Raw genomic sequence first — 21284 nt, 5'->3', positions numbered from 1 at the left:
TGCTCAGCAGCCCAACACCATAGCCACTGAGCAACCACGGCGGGTTGTTTCTTTCAAGTAAACGTTGTTGAAAGTCGGTGCTTGTGGTGTCGCCTTCTCGTCTCGTGTCTCGTCTACGTTTTGCGCTGTTAACACCAGGATGGAAAACCAACAAGATCAAGCTGCTATTCTAGCATTCATAATGTTCCGGTGCGGTCGCATACATAATTTATTACAAAGCCTGCAATTAGCCAACTCACTTCGAACTTCGCCTACACATCACCCATAATAACCGGGCAATTATTTTCGTTAAGCATAAACATGGCGCCTCGTTCATTTCACCGTGGACACTAGAAATGTACAAAAAACCGTATGTGTGTTGCGAATGAGAATAAGAAAGAGAACTAGGGCTCAGTAAATATTTGCAACTCTCCTTATTAGGTCGGAAACATTAAAGTTTCGCTGCAGCATACACTTAATATGCCCCCCACAACCTCATTGCCACCAAATATAAAGCTTATGTAACGTAGGTTTCTTTCGGAACACTTGAAAAAATAGCTGATAACGGCCGTATGACAATTTCGATCACTTAAATCATGTATTTATTGCAAAGGCTGTACTTACTCCACGCACGTTTAAGTTCACCTATTTGTGCGGCATATCCATTCCCCTACTTTCGCTAAGTTTGATATTCGTGGCAATACTAATTGTGGCAGGGAACTGCCATAAATATTGCGCATATCGTAAAACACACTCACAATTCTCTGGAGCACTTGCATACGTAATTTATTTCAAAGTTAACCTACACGCTCAGAACATCTTGCCTAGAAATATCCTATAGCGCGCGCCATTTTCTTACATGATGTAAACTTGGTGTAAGATAGAGCTCTCCGAAACCGCCAGAAAATATTCCGTAAGAAAAGACACAAACACTGTCGAGCATTTCCTAAATAAGTTTTTTACAAACACTTTGTTTGATCCACATGCATTTAACTTCGAATACTGATTAGCTAAAATATCCCCCCCCCCCCCCCCGCTTCTGTAGCTCCCCGACTCTTATATCAGTGTAACCGAACGACATGCTTTGCGTTCTGTCGATGCTCTTTCTTGAATTTATTAATCAACTTTGCATTTGATTACGATCCAGTCATGAAGTACTTTAGTGCAACTCATCCTTTTTATTGATATTGTTTTCAGCCACACTTCCACTGAAAGTCACTGCTGGTTGTCGCAACCTTTTTTGATGTCTGCTATAATTAGACTGTTGAGGCAACTCTTAAGGTTAAGTATCTATGTGCTCGGTTACCTAAGACACGCAAGGCATACGCTATAGAGACGTTCTACACGTTAAACCGAACGACCACGTCGAATGTCCTTTATTTTTTTTATTTACTGCAGGCAGGAAGACTTCACGAGAACGCTGAACAACTTGGCCATTTTGCATATCGTGAGAACTTCGGATGAACTGGAAATCGTAAGTACGCTCGTAATGCAGCCACTGTAAGTGCGCTTCATCGCCACCAAAAACGACCACGAAAGGAGAGAAGCTATAGGTGGCACATGACTAGAGTGTGCGTTGTCTGTGATACATTCTTAGAAAAATTGTGCTTGGCAAATGTTCTGAACTCTGCGGATATAGATTCGGGAGCTGCATCTACGCAGTGCTGCGACCGATTACTTGACGTTTAGGCGGGCCTCTGCAGGCGCAACGGTGCTTGACGAACTTAGCGCCTCCCCATAATGTGCAACAACATTGTCTTAACTTCTGAAGGGTGTGGTAAATATTTCACGGCTGGAAATCCACAACACTCTGACAGCAGTGCTTACGAAAAAAATCAATTGCAAGTATAATCGAGGAAATAGAAAAGGGCTAAAAGACACTTTACCAGGTTGAAGAAACCGTATCCGCCGCCAAGCACGCGAATGACCGGTTATGGCTGACTTCCGAATGCGCTAGATGCAATTGCTCCGAAACGGTGTTCCAGTTTAATGATCATGCTGTCTGCGTCGAATATGTGCTAGTGCTGCTTGCAAGAAGCGTCACCAGTGTGTAACATTAGCCGGTGCAGACTGACTGCCTGTTATTGCCATTTCAGGTGACGGAATGCGCTATTCGCAGTAATTTAAGCGCCGTTGTCACCGATCCTCCAATGAAAGACGTCGCGGAAGGCGTTTTCGTTCACGCTCCGCCCTTCCAGGCGCCCCCTGCAGTCCAAGCCTGGATAAACGACCAGCCTTAGGCGGTGCTGTCAGAGGCCGGATGGGCGCATGGACCTTATTTCAGTTCGCGCAACCTTGTTTGTTGGCTGTAATAGCGCAATGTGATTGTCGGTACAGGAAAGACGAACTGGATTACTACGCTTCCGTAGTATGAGTTATTTGTTAGCGGCCAGTATGTGCGATTTAGAAGATAATATAATATCGTTAACTGAGCTGTAAGTGCGATTTTATGTGCTTTTGTCCTTTCAGTTCACTGTTATGTGGTGTGCTGATGCGTTATTGTGCGGAACACTATTATGCGCTAAAGCAAAAATATTTAGTGCTAGCACATACTTGATATGCATACATCACATTAGCATTTTCCTGAAGACACGGATGTTTTCGGTAGAGGATTTAAATATGATAAGACGAATAAAGTTTTGTTGCAACAACCATCCGCCTGCTAATTTTTGACACATTCTGCAAAATATTTCGAAGAGTTGCTTCAAGGCAAAGAATATGCCTCGTTGTAACAGCGGTAGTCATGTCTGAGAAGATAAAACATATGTAGAACAATCAAATAGTTGAAAGCACCATTTGAAATAAACTCGAATCATCTGGTTTAAAGATGCGGAAACACTTTCTCGTGGAAGTACCATGGCGGAGAGATTTTACTACTATTTCTCGTATGCTGTTAATCGCCTAGTTGACCAGATGTTCGCCAGAACGCCAAAATGCTTCTCGAGAAGTTCATATAAAAGTAAGATTTGTGGGTAAAATTTGTGAGCACTCAGGATAAAAGCAAATTAATTTTGGCTGATGCTCACAAACAAATATGCAACTTTAGAATAAGATGGTAATGAATGAAGCAGTAACAACATCGATTTAAGAAGTAGCATAGGAAATGGGTGGTAAAGCACCAAGGCAGCAATTAGCTAAGGTGTGGCAAGTAACAAAGGACCTAGCAACGAAACGTCAAAGCACGAAAGGGTCTAACTGAAGAGGTTGGAATTCGCTTAACTGCGAAAAGGTGATACACAAAAATAAAATAAATGATATGCTATTAAAATGCCGGAAAGATTGAGGAAGCACTATAGGGCGCAGCATGAAATCTGTGTGAAGAAAACTTGGCATAGGACAAGAAAGATGTGCGCAGTGAAAGATAAGGAGAGTAATCTCATCAGCTCCTTGTATAACTAGCGATGAAGCTAGAAATGCTTTGCAAGACATGTCCCGGAGAAAAGCGGCAGGAGAAAATGGAATAACAATTGATTTGCTCAGAGGTGGAGGGGATATTACGCTTAAAAAGCTTGAGGCCCATTTACACAATGCATCATGACTTCGTGCGTACCGGAGAGCTGGAAGAAGGCCAACAATATACTTATCCACAAGAAGGCAGACGTAAAAAGTTGAATGAGTGTAGGCCCATTAGCTTGCTTTTAGTATTGTATAAAACATTCACTAAGGTTATTTCAATAGAAGAAAGGCAACACTTGACTGCAATCAACCAACAAGCTGGCTTCAGGAACGGAGATTCTACAATGGATCATGTCAAATGACCTGTCAAGAAAGGGATCAAACAAGGATGCAATTCATTTCTATAAATATTCATGTTATTACAATGAGAAGGATTAGGAGTAGGGATCAAGGGCGAATATCTCAAGAGACGGACGGACGGACGGACGGACGGATGGACGGACGGACGGATGGACGGACGGACGGTCGTCCATCCATGCTTGGATGGACGGATGGAAGGATGGACGGAAGGTCGGGAAGGCGGCCCTGAAAAGTGCGTGAAACATCCTAAAAGTGTTAGTCACATTAAAATACTAATCACATTAATATCTAGGCTGTATTGAGTTTTCAGTGTGTTGTTATGCTTGTATGCTGTTGATATGTTAAGATTGCAACAGATATTCACGTCTCCTAAGTTGTGAAGGTCTCCAAGTGCACATGTGATTCGTATTTTAGATGATATTGCTTACGCAATAGTCAAGAATGTGGCGAAACCTCGTCTGGTCAGGTAGCATGCTTAAGAAAACAAAAAAGTTCGGTCACTGACCAAGTCAAAAGTATTAGACGTTTTTGAAATCACACGGGTTCCCGATTTATAATCTACGAAAATTACGCTTACGCAATAGCAGCAACATATTGAGAATTTTGTGTACAAAACGATGAAAGATACTTATCGTTGGCAACAGCTCCGAGTTCCGACATCTTTTTTTTTTTTCTGCTGCAATACACAGTGGTGTCCTTCTCAGTAACCGGATATATTAGTTCCCCGCATACGACCAATAATTTTTGCCTACACAGAGCTATTCTGATATCTCCTCTAGGTCATATAAGGAATAAAACGAATACAGTAGACCAGTTATTTATATCCTGCCGACAATATGCAATTTAGAGAAAGGGGTTACTCAAACCTCAACTTTGCCATATTGTGCTAGACTTAAGTATTCCAGGCGTACCATTGTTCAGGCCTTCGACACTACGATACGGTATAGCCATAAGTATGTTTGTTTTCCTGTATTTGATTTTTTAAGTCCAAATGCACGATTACCGTGTCAATTTCTGTTTCTTTACCATTGCCACTCTTCTTTTCTCTGTTCACCATTCGTTTCGCTGAAATTGACTGATTCTCGAGATTGTTTACATTTGGGCTTCTGATGACTTCATGATTAATACATTTGTCACAATTTGGTTTCGGTTTATCTTACTGCTCAGTCCCATATAATAATTGAAAAAAGAATTATGTTTTACGTGCCACAAGCACAATTTCATTATGACGTACGCTGGCATTTAGTGTCTCCTGAATAATTTTGGCTACTTGAGTTTTATTAATGTCCTTCTAAATTTAAACAAAGGATTGGTTTCGCATTTAGCTCCCACGAAAATTTCAGCTGTCATGGTCGGGATTGAGCTCACGAGCTTGAGTTCCTCATGGCAACGTCATTGCCATTGTGCTAACGAGTCGTGTGCACAATATTCTTACTTTTCAGCGTCTTTACTTTTGCATTTTGCATTTCTCCTCTTAAAGTAATTGTTTTTCTCGCGCTACCTGCTGCCACCCGGCTGTTGGCCTATTCTCCTTCATGAATGCGTGCTGTGGTTGAGGATCATCATCATCATCATCATCATCATTAGTGCATGTGGGATAAAGAACCGGACGAAGAAGAAGACGACACCGGCGGCACTCGGCAGGTCCCACAAGAACCACGCCAAGGGAAGAGCAATAACATCGGCGCCAAGCTTGTGAGCCGCTCTGTGCACCTGAATCGGGAGCCGCATCGCTATCTGTCATCGGCACACTTCGAACCTTCGAGCAGCACTTTGTTCCGACAGTTTGGCGGCGTCCGTGGCAAGAGCGCGATATGGCCGCCATGCAAGACGCAGCAGGTCCCAGCCGGTCGTCGGGCACACACCCAAAGTCTGTCTCCATCAGCGGCGGTCACAAGGCGGCCGCGCTGTTCGGACCGACGCACGAGGACAGCGCCGTCGTCGAGCAGTGGGCACGCAAGTGTGTGTTCTGCGCCACGCTCATTCTGCTGGTGCTCCCAATACTGGTGCTGGCGATCACCCTCTATTCACCGCCAAGCACACGCACGCAGGACACGAGCGCGGCTGCACCGGAGGCCCTCGTCCGCTGGCGGGCGTTGCCGGAGACCGTGGCCGCGGCGACCGACGGTGACGACGAGGCGTTCGGCCAGCGTGCGACCGTTCGCCGCGTTGGGCCTAGCGAAGGCGAGCCTCCTGGCGCACCGCAAGCCGACGAGAAGGACACGAACGTGATGGCCGCCGCCGACGCCGAAGATGGCAACGGGCAGCAGACGCTGCCACTGAACGACATGGCGAACGCCTACGAGTGGGGGTGAATTCGCGCGACACTTGCGTAAAAGAGGAGTCAGTCAAGACGTGAAGGGCAGGGCGAATGCTTTGGAGGGACCGTTTACTGCTTCTCCAGCCATCTTCTGGCGGAACAACCGCAAATCTTCGCCACGATCGTGCACCTTGACTATCGTTCGGTTCTACGCGTGCCCTTCTAAGTGCAACATTTCTTAGCAACTTCCTTTCGTAGGAGCGAACGCTGCGTAAAGTGTACATATCTTACGCCTTGAAATGTGAAGCATCTGCACTGACCCTCGTGTTGCAATCTGTAAACTGTTACGCGTCAGTTGCCCAAAGTTGTGGCTTATTGTAATTTGGCGCGCGAATTCGCATCCAAAGCATGTTTCAGCGAATTTGCTCTAACACATTAAAATTTTGAAGCGTGGCAAGTTTTTGTATCTCTTTTAATGTTCCCCGCTCTCTGACCGATAAGCACCCGTCTGGCAAACATAGATACATCCCATGCTATAGGCAGAAACACAGTGCCAGATGGCAGTCGCGTGCAGTGCGAAGAGATTCGACAGAAGCGTCGAACTTGCTCAGCGTTCGTTGTTTTTCTTCTGCAGGCACAACAAGATTGTCGCACTGCAGCTGCCTATCGCAGCAACTATAGGTGTCTTCTTCTGGCCTAAGGTGCCCCGTGTTGAGGACAAACGCACCGGGTGTTTTCTGACGTTAAGAGTGGCAGCTGTTAACAATGCACCATCAAAGCGCGTCTGATGCGCCCAGCGTGGTAGTGGATCGCGCCTATAGAGTGCCTTGATTTCCTCTTTCGGGCTTTATTCAGGTTAGCCATAACTGCGTCGTCTGCCACGGCGCGTTCCGTGTTCTGCCCTACTCTGCAGAAACCTGCACCTGGCGCAATGATGTCACTAAACTATCAGCAATGCATTCGAAGCAGTGTTCGATGGTCTCATGCAGGTTGACAGTGCGTGCTTGTGGCGTATTTAAGGCGAAAGCTTTAAGCGTCTATGTTGCCAGTGCCCTTGGCGGTGTCCTTGGCGAAACTGCGCCGCGATGAAAAAGAGTAAAACCACTTGAACAAATACTCGGGCTGACGTCACATTTCTGAGGAAGATTCCTGTAAACAAAGTAAATTAGCGGCCTTGAAAATACAGTTCGGTACATATAGGTTTGAGTGGGGAGGCGAGCCCAGGGCTACGAGTAGGAAGGCGGGTCACAGAGTGTGCTTGTGCTGCTGCTCGAACGTGCTCGGTCTATTCTGTGGTGCGCCCCGATGGACAGTGGCCTCAGTTTTTCATAAACCTATCAAAATCAGTGGGTGGACAGTGGGGTTAGTTTCGGTATTGGCTATAAAGTGTCGCCATGACACCGGTAGCCAAAGGTACATTGAATAACTTTCGTATATGTGGCTCTATCTTTTCAACCTACATAACAATAAAGTAATGCAATTATGTGTAGATATAAAATGTGTTTTTCGCTATTTTCTTTTTCGGCATCTTATATCTTTATGTTGGCGCTTCACTTGTTACAGCAACGGGCGGCGCCTTTGCTCATATCGCTTCCGCTGCCACTCTCTTCGCCCGCTCCGGCCGCTTTCTATGCACGTGCACGCTTTTTTTCATATGCTCTGCAGTGTAAAGCTTTCTGTGCCTGCAGATGTTCCGGCAATATCGGAAAAACCGAGGAAAGGATACAAGGCTTGTTGCGCGGCTGTGTGATGTGGCAACTCGGGGTACAGCACAAGGGCGAGATTTTTCCGTTTCCCAGCGGACGAGAGGCAAGCGCACTTTTTCTGCAGTCGTTATGAAGGAACAAGCGCTGTGCTTATCAAAACAGCTACAGGACGAAACGAATGGTCTTCCGCGCTTGTTTTCAAGCGAATATCGTTTTTGGTTTGGCGCGGAGCATTTTTCTGCGGTGTTGTAAGAAACTGAACCTACTTGGCCTATTGATGCTAGCTGACGCGAAGACGGAAATTTCGCTTCCGTATATGATGGGGGTTGCTCATCATTTTTTTTCCGTGAGTAGAAAACTAACAATTTTTATCTGCCGAAGGTATTTGAATGCTGCTGCACGAATTGCTTACGCTGAAAAGCATACCGGTGACCAGTTTTTGTTATTACGTTACCCCCTTCCAATGGTAATGGCAATGACAGAAGTGCAAAAAAAAAAAGTCCGTTACCTAGCAGTTTACCGTTTACGTTTGGAATTACATGAAGTGCGAGTTACCTATGTGACGACATAGGTTCACTTCACATTTCAACCCATGCCTAGAAGGAGAGAACTTTTTAGTTTCTTCATTATCTGCATATATTCAATCTCTGCAAACGTGGGTGTTTAGCTTAGTTGGTCAAAATAAAGCCAATGTACTTCGATCCGTGACGTCATGCTACATTGCCCGACTGCTACAAGATCTAATGGGGACGCTGCCGAGTGAGGCGCGTGGGTTCTGACGTTGGTGCTTCCCTCACGTAGGGCTCATATGGCCACAGAAATTTCGGTCCACGTAACATGACATCACAAACCTGAGTGCATAGTCCTGTTATCGTAACGCAGCCGAATTCTGAGCGTGTGGTCGCAGGTTTAAAACTCACCACCACCAACGCTTTTCCTTTCGAAATTTTTTTATATATTACTTTCTGTATCGCAATTCGTCTTAAGTGAGAGACAGACCGACCGATTTCCTCGTTAGATAGGCATAAAATTGCGTACGCATTTAAATATAGAGCCCTCTGTTTTCTTGCACAACCTACAGCGGCATTTTCTAGTTTCTAAAGCCCGAAACTATGGCCCTGCAGCGAGGCTCCTGCGGCAGCGGCCCGTGTATTGGCGCAAATCCAAGAGCGCTTGCGAAAGCATTTGTTTGTTGCATGGCATTTGTTGCTTGCCCCCAGCTAGCGCTACAGTTACTGTATATTTTTAGAGGGAGGTATGCACAGTAACTTTATGCAGAACCAGCAGTCAGTGTTATGCCACCGTTAAATGAAATAAACTAGGAGGAAAAATTACGACCCGTAGCTAGCCTTTGCAAGCCAACTCTCCGGGAGACTAGGTGCTTCGCCCACTGTGTCTCAAGGAATTACGGCTAAAACTGCCGTAAGGGTCATTTGTCGCGTTTCAAAGCATTACACAGCGGCTGCTTACTTGCGCGTTTGCGAGCTAAACATTCTTGCTTCTTTTCTTCTGTTAAATTAGCGTAGCGCTGTCTGTTCCTGGCTGTTCGAGTGCGTGACGTAGAAGCAATGCTCACCTATTTCGGTCGAGGCGCGTTTGTAGTCCGAGAACAGGGGTAAGCTTGGAGAGTTGTCAGTGGCATGCAGTGTCCAACCATTGCACCAATGAGGGCGCACCTCCGCGCCAAGTGAGCGCAAGTCGCGTGGTAGCCGCGCTTCTATAGCGCGTGAAAAGGGAGGAGCTTCGGACTTCGTTGCAGGTTATGCGGCCTCCGTTCCCGGAGTAAAAAGCCCGTCCATGACATTCTCCGCAAAGCGTCACTCAAGGTGTTTAAGCCCAGAGGACCCAGGACTGCAATATTATCGTGTGGTCGCGTCACTAACCTTAAGTGGATCCTTACTATATAGATGACACATACTGGCCATTTTCAAACTACTAAGGTAGCTTAATTCTTCACACTCCTCACAAAATCAAGAAATTGAGCTTTTTTTTAGCTTCGTTAATGAACTACTGTGTAATGCTTCACATTTTGTGGATAGTTTAGTTAATTAACTACTGCACAATTCTTCACATTTTTTGATAATTTAGAAATGATTAGGTCTAGTTTAAAACTGTGGTAGCTTCACATCTCCTGGATAGTTTAGTTAATGAACTAATGAATAATTTTTCATATCTTTTGATAATTTTGAAATTATTAGGTCTAGTTTAAAACTGTGGCATCATTTTGCGGCATTTGTAAGTGGGAAATAGAAATTTTTAGGGTAGACCAAACAAATTGAAAATGACCTTGCGTCACTATGACGAGAGCTTTCTGTATAATGCTTCGACACTAGAAGTCAGCGCAACACGTGACCCTAGCTCCTCAGCAGACTCGTCGCCCTTAGCTTGGATCGCCGTAGGTTTCCATCGACGCGAACTAGCCGGTGTGCCTTGCCAACCGCTCTGTGCGCATTTTAACCCTATATGCTCGTGCAACTTCGGCTGTTTATTGCAACGCATGCATTTATAGTTTTTACAGCGAAGCTGTCTATGGCTATAGGTTCTGGAAAAAAAATAGTGCGTACGAGATGGTGACAAAAACAGTGCGCCGGAGCGATGAACGCTGTCGCCCAAACGCTGGTCTATGACTAAGCGTGTAGAAACGTCAGTGATAAAGCGTAATAGTCTACCAGCCAATAGCTGTGCCTCATTCTCTCTTGACATACTTGACATGTTTCCCTAGCGACGTTATCAGTTGCCCCTTTGGACTCGGTGGGGGTAAGACCCGTGTCGCTCGCTACGAAGAGGAAGAGCGCGCTTTCAAGGAGGGCTCAACGGCGCGAATGGATGCGGAGGCGGCGGGAAAGCCAAACGCGCAGCGGCCCAATCTGCTGCGGCCCATGGTGCAGGTCTTTAGACTTCCAGTGGCCGCCCCCTTACCAATGAAAAAACGTGCCTGTAATTTAAAATTATGAGTAAACAAAACCGCCAGCTTCGCTGTTCTTCCAGCTTCACATAGTGCAAGGGCTCCGCAATTATTCCTTTATTTTTTTAATTTTTTTGCAACATGCGACCTGCACAGCCCTGTGCTGCTGCGCTGAGCTGAGCGTGGCTAGCGCTGTCGTGGAAGACACTAAAACTTACCGAAACATGATCATGACGTGTTGGGCACACTCTACTGACTTTCATTCTGCTGCGCAATGCTTAGTTCTGATTCTTTTGTGCCTCTGAGACGTGTCACCAGACCGGCTGTTCGCGAAGCCCTTGTAATCAGCTTTATCAATGTATTTTGCACGCGTTGGTGTCGCTAGCGTATTCTTCGTTTATAGTGCGAATGGACACAGACGAAGGCTAAAAGCAGACAGGACGAGCGTTGTTGGCTTGGCCACTGCTCGCATAGCTGATGTTGTTTTGTCGCGCTCTGACTGCTTAAGGCTATTGTTGCGAGAACGTCGCCCCATTACCGTGCCCTCCCCCCCCCCCCCACGCGTTTGTATCTAGAATTGCTGCAACGAATCGGTTTGGTGTCTTGTGACCTGAGTGGGGGCTCTATAAACAATCAGATAAAGAGGTAACGTGGAATGAATGGTCCGCGACGCGTGCTATTTACTTACAAATATTTTCTTCATTTTTTTTTCTGTCGAAGCACGAGAACCAGAGTCAATGGTTTTGCGTACTTTATTTGAATTGCCCGATTTAGGTTGAAATGTTACCGTGAAAGCGCACGTCTGAACATGCGCATAGCATCGTTGAAAAGTCCTTGCAGCGCACTATATATCGATGTTGGAGCGTTAGGACCAAATCCACGTTTGCACTCTCTTGCGATATACGGACGCGCAAAAATAACTAGAAGCAGGTCCACTGCAAGAGAGAAAAATAACTGTCAAGCTCTTGCAACTTAGCCAAATGCTCATTTGCATTTGGGTAGGAAATCTTGAGCTCTTTTACAGTATCTACGCAACTAAAATTACCGATAGACAGGATGGAGCGGTAAAATGACAACTCGAGGCACCCACGAAGTAGCGCGTTCTCTTTTTTATGCGAAGCATATTACGACAGCTCAACCCAGCTCCTCAGGCGCGGCGGTGTCGCCTTGAAACCACGTGACACCGTGACGTCATGACAGAGGAGAAGTGGCTTTGGCTCAACTCTTGCAAGACGGGCTGGGTGGGAATCGAACCAGGGTCACCGGAGTGTGGGACGGAGACGCTACCACTGAGCCACGAGTACGATGCTTCAAAGCGGTACAAAAGCGCCTCTAGTGAATGCGGTGTTGCCTTAGAAACGAGCTGTTTCTAAGGCGTGCGTCTCTTGCTCAGGCGCACATTTCGTTGCCGCGCCGAACGCTGCTTTGCTGGACGCTCACCGCGTCCAATGCGGGGCGCGTAGTCGCTACCCTGTAGCCCATTGTCTTACACCCCTTGGCGGGTCGACGGGAACGCTGTCGCGTTCCACTCTTGAAGGCGAAGCAGTAATGCATGAGTTGTTTCTTCGTCTAGCCGAACCAAATATAGCCAAGCAACAGCAGTTCACCAGGCTAAACAGTGGTTCAACAACTAAAATAAAGGCTAGTATGCTTCGCATCCTGGGCTTAACCTTACCTAAGCCACAGCCATTTTTTTTGTGCAACTGAGAAATATATACAGACAAGGTACAAATCACAACAAAATGGTAAATATGAAAATAAAGGCACATTTTGTAGGTATAGAGAGAAATAACTTGTATTTCAGACAGAACGGCAGGGGGCGTGCGGTTCCAAATGGTCATTCATATGGTCTTACATCAACTGTGGCTACAGCATGCATAGCTTATTCCAATGGTGTTACGCACATTTTTTTGTTAGAAAATAAACGTAATACAGGAGCAGGGCCCAAAGTAACGACTGTCTGGCGGACCTTTTGCCAAAGCGTGTATAAAATATAACATTATTAACGTGGCGATCAAGGTCTAATACTGCAGAAATGTGCTAAGTAACGCATTAAAGGCAATTAAACAACGCATCATGTTTATTCCCAGATTACACACCATTGTATTTTGGAGTTGCTATAGACGGTACACAATTTATCGACACGCCTTCCAAATGTGAGGTCCCAGGAAAACAGAGTTGCATAACCGGATGACGTAACCTAGCTGCATAACATCACATAACATCACAAATTCCTAAAATAACCTAAAGGATGCTTGTTGAATCAGGAAAGATACAAAAGCGAGAAACTGGTGCCACGCGGAAGTTCATGCACCAGCTTGCAGATACGTCATCCATATTACAAGAAAGCTTTAGTTCGCGGCCTCCTGCAGAATTAGATGGGAAAGAACCACTCGGCAAATACTTCACCATACTCATGACGCTTGTTGGACTTAAAGGAAGCACTTAAACTATAGTGACAGTAGGAAGCGCATCGTTTATTCAGGCCGCCGACTTCTTCATAAAAATTGTTTAATATTGCAGAACTTGAATAACCGAAATTGTCAAGTGTGCGACTCTGTTGCTCAGTGATGAACAATTACGTAAAAAATAAGGAACTCTGCGTATAATAACATTTCTAAAGCGAACAAAGTTGATGTAGTGTGCACTTCTGCGATGTAAATTACTAAGTCGAGAATAGGACTTCTGCAGAACTGTTGCGAAGATTGTAAGAAATCTACGTAAGCTTTGATTATAATTTCAAAGTTGTCCGCTTTAGTTTAACCGATGCAGTTCACAAAACTGCTATATCTCTTTTTGGTGCAGAGCTACAAATTTGTGAACGTCGTGCTTCTATCTTTTTCACATCCGCCAATTTTCCAAAATGTTTGTTAAAAAGATAAGGCTCTATTCCGAAACTATGTTTCCTACACGCGCTAGAATGTAACTTTTGTCAAATGCAATAAATTTCATTAACATCGGTCCAGTGGTTACCTCAGAAAAGCATTTATGCGTTTTTATGTATTTGAATGGACGACATTGGAATTGATTCCGAGATATAGCTTCGTCTGAAGAGCTGTTAATAGGGTATGGCAAACTATTCATAGGTAGCTAAAAACTACATTGCATTGTTCAAAAAGCAATGACTCAGAACAAAATGACAAAGAAATTAGGCAAACATCCATGGTGCCATACTGGAATATAGGGTGCAGAGGTTTCAAAAGAAGCTTGAAAGAGTGAACGTTCCGCTTTAATTTTCCCCTAAAATAATAAATAACATTTTTCAACCAAATGAAGGAAAATATTTTTTTCTAAGGGCACCTTAGATTTTCAACACACATTTAGGATAGCTAGTTGCTTTCTTATTTCCTCGGGTTGCCACTCCACATAACTTCAGTAAGCAATGAAATATGAGCATGCAAGTCCGTTTCAAGCAGATACGGCAACGGTAACTTATCGAATGCGTCGTCAATAATCCATAGTTTATAGTTATTGCGTCTGTAACGTGCGGTTTAATGTTTCTTACATGTAAGAAGTGTCATGAAGAAGAAAATGGTGCTTCTGAGCGATGTATCCATATTCCTGAGATCTGTAGAGAGTACATAAAAAAGAACGCATTCAGTCTCAGTATGAAACCGTGTCTCAGCTAACGTTAGTAAGATATTCAAAGATAACAAAAATATTAAAAAGAACACTGTGCAAGATGCACTTACAAGAACTACTGTGTTAGGTCGTCAGGGGTGTGACAACCGATCACCGTAGTTTTTAAAATCGTATCTTGCACAATGTAGATAAAATATTTTTATTTTCTTGGCCAGCTTGGCAAGCGTTAGCTGGGGCACGCCATAAATCAATACTTTCTATATAAAGGCTAGGATATATTTTTGTTTAAAAAATATAAACGTCACTTGTAATCTTCAGTTAGTTCTGTCCCAAAACTACTATTTGTAAAAAAACTCTGCACAAAACCTGCATGATTGCTTGGTTATGTAATATTATCAATTAATTCTACCAAGGTATAATGCCAATACGCCAGATTGTCTGAATCGCTTGGATTACATAACTTTGCTAAGTATAGTCCAACTATTACAGTGCGGCTACTCACCCAGAAAAGTACATGGGCCGCAAAAGCCCGAGTTCGTTATACGAAAAGAGTGCCCGTGTCTTCCCTCCAAAGCTCGCAGTTGACGCGATGGCGGCGTTCTTTTTGTATCGTTCAGTTTTCTCAAGCACCACTAGTACTGTTCTGAGGCAACTTCTTCATTGAATACCCTAAGAGTACTAAGAGAGCATGCGACTCACGTTGTATCCTGGGGAACCCAATCGTTCTAGCAGTGGTGCTAGAAAAGCGGGAGAGGTATTACAGACCGCCTACGAAGTGCTCGGACCTCGAGAACATTACATCCCTCTAGCGGGAATGTCTGCGCGTTGTGGGAAAGCAAGTCGCGTCCCTAAGCACGCTCCTGTCGAAAGCTTCTAGCTCGACGGGCGCTATAGTGCATGGAAAATAAGATCTATGGTTGCGAGTGTCACGAACATGACAAAAGTATAAAGCAAGCGTGCGTGCCATTAACGAGAAAAAAAAAGAAATGAAGCTGCTCAGGTGGCTGCCTTGTTGCATTCGGAGCCTGTGAAGAAAAAGGAGCACGCCACCTAGCGAAAAATGTAGGCACAAGCAGCGGACAAATATAGGCATGCATGCAATCAGCGCTTATTTTCGTGCTGACTCGCCCGCTAGAGAAGCGACAGACACAAGAAGTGATTTAGGAAAGCTGTCATTCGAAACTTTCGACTATTCGTTCTCTATACGTTGGCTTGTGCGTGTTGGCGGTGACAACGGAGAATTTCGCACGCAATGTGCGCGGCAGTCGAAGAAGCGTAAGACGCTAAATGTTGGCTCCACCCTAACAGGCAATACGGTCTTAGCGGTTATTGGAATCGTGAATGCGATTTTTTTTTTCAGTGCCAAATTCAGGAATCCGACTCCTTCTTTCGGACGTCTTTAGGGATTGTCCCGACAGAATTGAGAACTTAAGTGAGGACAACTAAAGAGCGGCGACTGCATAGTTCTACGTTACTCACAGTAACAAAACTGCATCCCCATCGTATTTTATTTCAAGAAAATTTTCACTCATTTATCTCACACTTAAAATCATTTGCACCTACCTACCATCGCACACATTGTGTGTGTGCGTGCGTGCGTGCGTGCGTGCGTGTGTGTGTGTGTGTGTGCGTGTGTGTGTGTGTGCGTGTGTGTGTGTGTGCGTGTGGGTGTGTGTGCGTGTGCGCGTGTGTGTGCGCGTGTGTGCGTGTGCGCGTGAGTGCGCGCGCGCGCTTTTTTATTACGCGTTATGTAAAAGAGAAAATTGGAAGCACAAGTGCTTGCAAATGTCCGTGACATTCTCAGCTGGGCATTCTCACTGGGCTGAAAATAAAGCGGATATAATTTGAAAACAAAGTATCAAAGGAACTAATTCGCCGCATAAACTAATTAAATTATTTATATTAAATAAATGTTAGTTCCGTTCTTTTACGCAGGCGCTTGTTTTGTACTGTTGGAGGGAATCGCTGTAAATGTAAATTACGTGTTTCTACATTTCAGTATGGCCATGTTGGTCAAAATTACCCGCGTCAAATGAGGCATACTCACACTAGAAAGGCGAATGTCACCGTTAGGCAAGAGTAGTCAAGTGCCATTCCTTGAGCCGACGGCGACATTAAAATACCGGGCAACGGCGGCAGCGACAGTCCTGAAATGATCGCACGGCCGAAAACTCGAACGCGTTCGTGGCGCCACTGCCACAAGAAGCGTGTTATAGATCAATACGTCGGAAGCATAGTTGAGTACACACATAAAGTATGGCACAGTTAGCGGGCTTGGCACAAGACAGGGCTGATTGGAGATCGCAGGGAGAGGCCTTCGTCCTGCAGTGGACATAAAATAGGCTTATGCTGCTGCTGATGATGATGCGTGCTTATCGCCTTGCTTACATATTTGGCGTAAGTGCGATTAAGAAAGCACAATACGACAGGAGGCCAAACGAATAAAGACACATAAACAGCGCTGGCTTAGAACTCAGGTTTATTCGTCGCCACAGTGTGATATACTGCTTGCGCAGTCTACGAGAAACTACCTAGAAAAGAAAAAAAGAAAAGGGACTGAAACAGGAGGCGTAAAAGGGCTAAAGGCACATGCAGTAATAATATGACTACCAAGCATCTTAAGGGAGCGTACATACTGACTGCTGTCTTAATGAGCGGTTGAAAGAACATGCCTGCAGCGTTTCCTCGGTGACATGTGGTCACCTTAGCATTCATTATCGTGACTGCGACTGCTCGCCCGAGTTTCAACTATGAGGAATCGTTAAACGTCGCTCGGACTGTCTCACACCAGGAATAGTTGAGGCTTTGGAAATGGCCAAGTTAGGTGGCATGCACGTTAGCATGCCTTCGGTTGCTCGGCCATGCAAAGAGATTGAATTCATATGAGTCATATTATTGTAATAATATTGTAGACTATATATATATATATATATATATATATATATATATATATATATATATATATATATATATATATATATATATATATATATATATATATATATATATATATATATATATATTTGTCATTTGATATTCTAAGTGTGTTTAGCCCTTTCTTTCACTGTTCATGGTTATTTTTCAATCATTACTTGTCCTTCATTTGCCGAAAACTGCGAAAGCATATACATTGCCTTTAACCGAATATAGCAGTATCGACATAGAATTCTACAAGGAAGCTGAAGTTCTTGTGAAGGGATCAACGACGCGTTCGAATTTGCAGGCACGGGAGCTTGCCGAGGGCCTCTTCCCATCGGTTCGCGGTTGCAAGTATACGTGGTATGTCATAACACCGCAGCCGCACTGCCCATAAACAGTTCCTACGCCTGAACTTCGCTCGGTTTGCCTCGACAGAGCACGCACGCACGTCATTCTGTTACGATGGTGGTGGGAACCCAATGTTGCTTCGCGTGAGCACACGGTTGTCGGCATTATGTAGAAGGTTTAGAAGCTTATGTTGAACTAGCTTTTTTTTAACGGTTTGTCTAAAGTTAGATGACACATCATATGTATTAAAGCAATGAACTTAGAGAGAGCGTTTGTTGAGTCATAAATACGACTTAACAAACGTTTGTTGTCGTAAAATAAGATATGCCATCTCTTTTACAAATGAATTCCATTCACTTATGAGGAAGAGAAAGAAACGCTTGAACACTCAATTTCTGTGCATGAAACAGCATAAGCCACTGATAAGCTTAACAGCGAGTCACAAGGTCTTTGAAGTCCAACTGCAACACTATTTCACTTGGGCTAAATTGATTCTATAAATGCCTAGCGTATACTTTCAAATTATTATTCGCAAAGCCGCAGGGCTGGTAATTGCCTAATTTTATTAATAGCAGCTATAATTAGCGCCTATGCATGCCTACGCCTACGCGTGCGCAGCATGGCCAAGTGGTAGCGATGCGGATATTACGAATATCGAAAAAACGTACGCAACCGTTGATCTCTCACTTGCGCCTAGGCAGCGAGGCGCATTGCTCAGTCATCATCTGGCGCCTTCCTTGGCGTGCGTTCTCCCTGCTGCGCTCCCAATTTGAGCTGTTGCAAGAATAGCGATGCATTGCGCGGCCGTCGGGGGCTCGAATGGGTGCTCAACACGAGCGATGGCTGGGCTGTGCACAAGGCTGAGTAAAGAAAGGCCGAACTCAACTTTCCTGTCCCAGCTTTCAGAGCGCAAGCGGGCACCTCGGCGCAGCAGGCAAGTGCGACACGGACCAGTCAACGTGCACAAAGCAGGGGAACTGCAGTGGACAAAGCAGCGAAAGCTACATCTGAACAGCACAGTCATTTAGCCATCAAGATATTCTTGTCAAACGCTTTCACGGGATGACTGTAAATACTACAATCCGCGATGGCGCACCAAAGCCAAAGGTAAATTGTATTCGGGCACGATATTCTCGGGGCATCATTTCCGGTAGTGCATCATCTTCAGGATATTTCTCGCGTTTCTACATCGAACGCGCGAAAGTAGACGAAAGAAAGCCTTTCTGACAAAGGGCCAGAAATGAGCAGGAACCGCATGCTGCATTTGTCACGAAGGAGAATAGGGTGCGGAGCCATAGTGTAGATGCGACGGCAAGCCGTGCATGAAGGAATGCAATGTCGCCAGAACAAAATGGACGAAGGTTTATCAAGACCGGAGTTAGGCCTGTCTGGCCGTTAGTTTACGGGCACTTACAATTAAGACCGAGCCCGTCTAGGTCTGTCGTGCCCAGCTTCAGCTACTTATCATCCTTTACTACTGATGACTGTAGTTGTCTGACCGCTCAACGAGTCCGGCGTTTTCATCGTGCCAGGCAGCGGCCGGTGAAGTAGAATATGCAAGGATGCCAACTCTGGGTATTTATACCTAGATCTAGGGATTTTCGGGTGAGATTAGGATGTAACGTCTTTCTCGAAGTATCTAGCGATTTTAAAGCATACGGTCATCTCGCCATTTACGCCGCTATGAATAGTCATAAGTACCCACGCAGACATTAGCAAGGTTACAGACACCAACTGCTTCTTAACTCTCTATCACTACTAGTGTAGGTGGAGCAGCGCGCCCGGAATACTGGTCCCCAGAACTAACGGCGCTGTAGTCACTCGCTACTTCTTTCAGTTATGGCATTGTAATAGGAGAGGGTGGAGCTGACGTCGCTGTTCTCTTGACAGCCGTATGGAGCATGTCTTCCGGCGGCCCCGTAATTGAGGCGGCTCTAGTACCATAGTATTTCTTTTTGACAAAAAAAAAAACGTGTCCAGTGCTGCCCCCTATCCTTCGTTTCGGAAACCATTGTTGTCTCCTCTTCGTGAAAAAAGGCGAAGATTTATGGCGGAAGTGTATTACACCTGCTGCGCAGCGCGCGTTGAAGCGAAACTTATAAAGCTTGGCCAGTTTTATCTATTCTGCACTCGAGAACGCAACCGTTGTTCGCGTAGTTTAATCAAGCAACACAGCATACGTCTAAAGGCATTAGGCATAATATTGCGCTCCAAATGGCAATTAGCAATCATAAAATTATTAAGGTTCTACATGAAACTGCATGAGTATAGCACACTGCCTGCTCTCACACGTTTCCAAGAAGCATACTGGCGAAATCACTCATATCCAATATGGCGACGAGCAAATTCCACGCAGCGGTGCATCGCTGCAGCGCTAGCAGCGATGCCCGCGTCCGCTGCACTGCATAGTGAATTGTCGTTGTTTGCATCTGTTGAGAGCTCGAATTAGCGGAGGCAAGGAATACGTTTTGCAGGTTTAGAAAGGAGAGATTAGGGATGCAGCGTCTTTTTCGAAGTAAAAGCAGGTCCTCCGAGTGGTTGTTGTGGCGCCCCAGTCGGGGCAGCCACCTAGATTCCAAAAAAGAGCAGGGGGCAATGACCCCAATGGCGAGGCAAGGCGAGGTAAGCGGAATTTCCGCAAAGCGGGGACAACATAGCTGCAGACAGTCGCTACAAGGGCTCTCCCATACCTTAGAATGCCGGTGGTTTAGGTATGAATTGCGGAAGGAACGAAGAGTTGTTCAAAATGGGCTGGCTTCAGGCAGTCGCACGACACTGTCTCTTCTTTGCCGCGAACGTAAATCTTCAAGGTCTCCTTTCAACGCGAAACCACACGAAAGGGGCCTTCATAAGAAGGATTCAATGGTGGCTTGATTGTGTCGCGTCGCGAAATGACGTGTGTAGTTGTGTTCATTGTCGGGACGCTAAACACAGGCTCCCCAAAGGCGATGCATGGAGCTGTCCATCGAAGCTCGCTGATCCAGCAATGTAGCCTCTCTAAGTGCTGCGCGGCCGCTGGCGAAATGCCTTGCTGGGTGCCGAAAAAGTGGCCTGGAACGCGGATTGCTGACCCATAGAGTATCTCGGCTGCGCTTACTCCGAGGTCATCTAGGATTGTTCGCAGCTACAGTAATACTAGAGGTAGCCCAGCTAGAAATACTAGGGTTAATACTAGGGGTAGCCTACCCAGCGCTGTCTGCCAAGCGTGGCGGTCAATGACGCCTTCAGTTGTCGGTGGAGACACTAGACCATGCCGTTGTTCTGTGGGTGGTAAGCCGTGGTGTTACGAAGGCTCTTTCCAAGCAGCCTCGCAAGGGCAGGAAAAAAGCGAGCTTCGGAAATGCTGGCCTCGGTCAGTATAGAAGCGTACGGTGAGGTCAGTAGTTATTCGCAAAGGACAACCGTACCACGATACTCACGTAGCAACAAATGCTTCCGCCACTCTTTCTGCCGTGGTGTCTTGTAGAGGCGTCGCCTCAGGCCACCTTGAGTAATTGTCGGCCCACGTGAGCGGGTACCTGTAGCTTTGGCAAGGCGAAAAAGGCCGCACCAAGTCTAAATGGACGTGATCGAAACGGCTGCACCGCTGAATATGCGCGTGCCGGATCACTCTCATGGCTTGACAGGCTGGGCAGCTTCTTGCCCAGATTAGAACATCTTTGTTGTGTCCTGGCCAGACAGGACAAGAAACACCTCTGTGTCGCTCTGATGCCGGGACCATGGAGAAAGACATTCAGCAAGAGCAGACACTCGCATAGGGCCCAGGGACCGAATTGACAGTAGCGCACCAAGAGGATGAGATTAACTCCTTCCTGTTTTGGTCTTGGGC

The 21284-nt window shown here is 45.6% G+C and overlaps 1 protein-coding gene and 1 long non-coding RNA gene across 10 annotated transcripts in view; one reads left to right on the top strand and one right to left on the bottom strand.

Moving 5' to 3' along the window:
• LOC135902820 (uncharacterized) overlaps positions 1–21284 on the top strand; it is a 225092-nt gene that overhangs the window by 197232 nt on the left and 6576 nt on the right. For 5 of the 8 annotated variants that reach the window (XM_070532434.1, XM_070532436.1, XM_070532430.1 and 2 more), the window contains 2 exons: positions 1378–1453; positions 2076–2501. The gene's annotated coding sequence lies outside the window, so the exon portion shown is untranslated. Of the gene's footprint in view, positions 1–1377; positions 1454–2075; positions 2503–21284 lie in introns of those variants that run through there. The other 3 variants (XM_070532431.1, XM_070532432.1, XM_070532433.1) reach the window with 3 other exon arrangements.
• On the bottom strand, positions 11341–15071 carry LOC135905625 (uncharacterized). 2 transcript variants are annotated; one of them, XR_010565432.2, is made up of 3 exons: positions 14691–15071; positions 14112–14174; positions 11341–11541 (listed from the first exon to the last, which is right to left on the bottom strand). It is a non-coding gene; the product is annotated as an uncharacterized lncRNA (long non-coding RNA). The 2 variants fall into 2 exon arrangements; XR_010565431.2 differs by having other exon boundaries at positions 14888–15069.

The sequence above is a fragment of the Dermacentor albipictus genome, chromosome 1, assembly GCF_038994185.2.
Source record: "Dermacentor albipictus isolate Rhodes 1998 colony chromosome 1, USDA_Dalb.pri_finalv2, whole genome shotgun sequence".
Lineage (NCBI taxonomy): Eukaryota > Metazoa > Arthropoda > Arachnida > Ixodida > Ixodidae > Dermacentor > Dermacentor albipictus.
The sequence above is the reverse complement of the archived record's forward strand: the minus strand, read 5'-3'. Positions and strand labels throughout refer to the sequence as shown.